Source organism: Apis dorsata, unplaced genomic scaffold (assembly GCF_000469605.1).
Source record: "Apis dorsata unplaced genomic scaffold, Apis dorsata 1.3 scaffold_264, whole genome shotgun sequence".
Classification (NCBI taxonomy): domain Eukaryota; kingdom Metazoa; phylum Arthropoda; class Insecta; order Hymenoptera; family Apidae; genus Apis; species Apis dorsata.
The window spans coordinates 352,649-357,290 of NW_006263542.1; the positions used below are offsets into that span (position 1 = coordinate 352,649).

Sequence of the window (4,642 nt, forward strand, 5' to 3'; positions counted from 1 at the left end):
TTGCCCGCTTTCGAGTTTCGAATGGTTGTTGACGACGAAAAGCCTGTGGACAGGGTCGAAAGGCGGCAGACCTCGGTCGGCGGCGACTTCTGCTTTGTTGCATGCGGATAATTGGTAAGAAGGAAATATTTGGCGGGGTCCAGATACCATGCGATGTTCGTTTCAACCCTGTTGAAGTCTTGGACGGCAAGAAATATTGCATCGCTTGTTGTGTTACTCGTTTTCTTTCCCTTTCTTTTTTCCTTTCTTTTTATCTTTCCGAAGAGATTCCGCGACGTCAATAATCTTTTCCACGTTGCCCTCTGTATTTCTGTATCATTCATTCCATTCCATTTCTCTGAAACCACTATTTTAGAAATTCTACGTTATTAATGTTATTATTATCGTCTGTATTTCCTTATTCATTATATGTACCTTTATTCGTATAAAACATTTATTAATTCGTTCGGATGAAAAGTAATGAAAATAATAAGGAGAAACGATTAAACTATCGTTTAAAAAAAAAACGAATCTCGCAAACGAATCTTATCATTATTTAAAACAATTTTCTCCGCGATCACTTGCTTAAATTCTCGATCAAACGAATTAAAATCGTTTGAAAATCAATCCAATTCGATTCCGAGTGTTCCGCGCCGCGGGGGGAAAAAAAATAGTTATAGTCGTGGAATACACGTCGTGGATGAAACGTGTCGCGCAGCTGTGTGTACGTGTATATACGCGGGAAGGGGAGGGATGGGTTTTGGAGAAGCGGGCGCGGTAGCAGGGGGGCGAAGGGGGATGGGACAACGCGGATCGACGCACTGCATATCCGGTCGGGCGAAACCGCAGCACGGCGGCCGCGCTTACGGGTTGACCGTTGAAACATTTATCGGAAAGCAAACACGGTGTGTTTAATAACGAGGATGGAAGTAGCCCGGGCCCCGGCTGATGCGTGTGTGCGTGTGTGTGTGTGTGTATAAGCGGCCTGTTACGTTCCGGCGTAGATCGTCCCTCCGCAAATCGTCCCTCCACCCTTGAGAAGACCCTCAGGAACAGGGAGGATGGCTCGGCCATACGAAAGGCCGAGTCGAGAATTAACTCGTTCGCCCCGCTAATCGATTTAGGAGAAGATTGCCGTGTCAAGTGATATTGTTGCGAGAAGAATCGAAGGGGAACGGGGGGGGGGGCAGTGTTTCCGGAGCCCACGATGCAATTAGAGGACAAACACGCGTTCACTGTGGTTAACTGTGGTTAAATATTTGAAAAAAATACCTGGATAGATAGGCCCGGCCTCTTTTCCATTCGATTCAACTTTTCGAAGATCGAATAGGGGATATGGAGGGGAGCGCAACTCGTGACAAATATCCCCTAATACCGGTTAAACGAAACACCTTTCCCCTGGATGGATAAAGTTTCGCTCGATACGAAAAAAAACGCACGCGATTCCTCCATCGGATTTCAGAGACGGAAAAAAGAAAAGAAAAAAAAAAAAAAAAAAACACGCTGGTCGTGCTTTCCACGCACGAGTGAAAAGGGTGGAGATCTCTCGGTTTGGTTGCGCGACCAAGCCGAAATTTCGTGGTGCGCGCACGTCGAAGCGAAACCGAGTATTAACGAGCGCCGCTCTCGAGAGCGATTTCGAGTCGGCGGGGGTCGAATAAGGATTGTAAACCAGAAGGGAGAGAGGATTTTCTCTCCTATTCCTTCGCGTTATCACACACTTCGGTGCGCCTAATCCGTCCGCGCAACCGTCGTCGTCGTCCCCCTCGCGTTTCCACTATTTTGCCCTTCGTTTCTTCGAAGCCACGTATCGCTGCCTTCGAGGATTCGTTTGCTCCGCTCGTTCGCGCGCGGACAACTCGCGCGATAGATAAATCAAAATCTCTCCGGCATTGTGCGGTATACGGTCGACAGCTCAGACGGCTTTGCTCCCTTCTCGTTTTTGATTCCGGAAGAAAAATGGCAGCAGGGTAGATAAAGGATTTATAATCGAACGTGACGTGACCAATTTTTTTGAGCGACCGAGATTCATTCAAATATCTCCGATTCGAGGGCAATTTCTGAATAAAATGGATCGAAATCTGTGTGGGATGGGATCGAAATGTTGTTCTGTACGAATCATTTTTTGTACTTGATAATTTTAAGACGATCAGTACATAAGGAAGCTGCAAAAAGTTTCGAAAACTTTCTCTAAATATGTACTTCTTCTCTAATATGTACACTCTTCGTTCCTCGTGATCGAACTCGAATTCTTCTTCGTTCGATTTCCAGATTTTTGGAACAGAACTATCTTATCGCCGGAAAATTGTGTATCGTCGTCATTTCAATCTCTTGTGAGTCGAATTAATTAATCAATATATTATTAAACGAATCGAAATATCATAGATTCGACGGCAATGATGTGCGCGATAATGAATTTTTCAAAAAACAATCACCGTGTTGAATCAAAACACATTATTTCCCAATTGTTCAGCAATCGATCGATAATTGGAGGAAGGCAAACAAACTCACAGAGCGGATAAGCCATCTTTGAATTCCTGCATGGTATCCCCCTGTCCTCCGATTCGATTCAGAGCGTTGCAACCGATAAGGAGTAGGACTGCGACATTCGTCGGACGTGGTGGTAGTTGAGAAATGTCGCTGGAAACGGAAGTGCTCCGGCTCAACGTCGTTCACCGACGGCCGGCCAAACAACCTCGTCTCGCCCCGACCTGCGACCTTTCCCTTTCCCTCTGGCTTTTCCACCTAACCGTAACTTTGCCGCGAACCTTAGCGTCCAAGATTTGTGGTACACATCGGGAACACACGGTGGCCCCAATTTACTGCGCATTACGCCGCTTTTCCAACTTGTTTCCTCTCTCTCTCTCCGCGGGAATTTCCGTTCTTTTCGTTCCTCGATACGTTATCCAACGTTCTTTCGGATCGGTTTTTCGCTATCCGCCCACTCTTCGCGTACACTCTTCGTTCCTCGTGACCAAACTCGAATTCTTCTTCGCTCGAGTTCCAGATTTCTGGAACAGAATCATCTTATCGCCGGAAAATTGTGTATCGTCGTCATTCCAATCTCTTGTGATATTCGATCGTAGTCGAGTTGCATTATTACTTATTTTGTCGGTCCATTTTTTTTTTTTTTTTTGAATCAAAAGTTAAGTCAAAATTTAAATACGCATACGTAAGATTAAAGATATTGTAATTATCTTTGAAAGTGATTCGAGTTAATTTTATCGTTAAAAGAAAAGAAAGTATATAAATTTACGATGATGCTTAACGAGTCTGTCAACTTCTCTCTACAATTTTTCTACTTTCACTGCAAAGGTTAAGTACACAGATAGTTTTTTTTTTTTTTCTTTTCTTTTCTGTACTCGCATCGCGATGTGTATCGTAATTTAACCACGTAACAATGGAGGAGGACGAGGAGGAGGCTCGTTGAAAGTCACTTCAACGTGACTAATCTAATTTCCAATCATGCGCGAGCGGTTGCTGCGAGCACAGTTCACTAGCTGTCGCTTCTTTCTTCTTGTACCTTCGACGCGTTTTCGTCGAGTTCATTGAGTTCTACCCGCGATTATCCGTTCAGACGGTAACGATCTGTCTGGAGGAGCGAATTTAATTAGTCACCGGCACGCGCTAATGTTTAGATTCGTAATTAAACAAAAAGGAAATAAAAGAAATGGGAAAAATTAATATTCGCGCGTGTAATGACGCTCTATTCATATTTCATTTTTTTTTCCTTTTTTCATTTTTTTAATTCGATCAAATCAACGCGGTGACTCGCCGACCGGTCGTATTGATATTCATTTCTCGATTCAAGCACAACCACGGTTTTTATTGCTCGGTAAACGTTCCACCGAGTTGTTTGCACGTTATTAATTCCCTTTTACGAGGATACAAATAAAGATAATTAAATTCAACCTCTCTTCCATATTTGCACGATTTGCAACAGAATTATGTTTCTTAAATTGTTACCTCTCCATGTCGGTAAAATCTTTATTACCCGGCGCATATAATTACACGAGATGGAGAAAACGACCCATGTATTTGCCGGCAGACGAGCTTTTCCATTCCCGCAAAAATCACTCTCGGTTCGACGAAAAACGATCGAACGAAACTACCCGGATTCCCAGCCCTCCCACTCGCTCGAACCGCTTTCTCTACCGCCTCTTCCGGCTCGAAGCCGGGTCGCGTGGAACTTGGTTCTCTTGCCGCTCGCGTTTTCCAATTCGCGCCGAATGGATCGGTCGCGCGGAAAATAAGAGATTGCCGTGATCTTCGTGTCTCTCGTCTCTGGTGGTCGTGTCGCCTCTCTCGTGACTCGAAAGAAGAAACTCGAAAGAAGGGAAGGAGAGATCCTCCGATTGGCAGGGAGCAGAAGGAAAAACCGGGAGGAAAGGTGGAAAAAGAAATGGGAGAGGAGGAGAAGGAGCGGAATCTTTCAGCCGGAATTCGTGGACGTGGTGATTCGAAGTCGAGAGAGAGAGAGAGAGAGAAAGAAAGAGAGAGAGGTAGTGGGAGGAGGACTTTTAATTCTCGTGACGTTTACTTCCGGCGTACGTGACCCAGTTCGTGTACGGGTTGCGCCTCAAAAATTGCATTCAACCTTGGATGCCGCCCTATTTCAACCTGTTTTCTATTCGCGCAGGATCACCTCTCTTCTCTCCCCCCC

At 45.0% G+C, this 4,642-nt stretch overlaps 1 protein-coding gene across 12 annotated transcripts in view; it reads left to right on the forward strand.

The window, feature by feature from the left end:
- Nucleotides 1-4,642, forward strand: part of LOC102677983 (latrophilin Cirl-like) — a 377,280-nt gene that overhangs the window by 136,079 nt on the left and 236,559 nt on the right. The window lies entirely within an intron of this gene.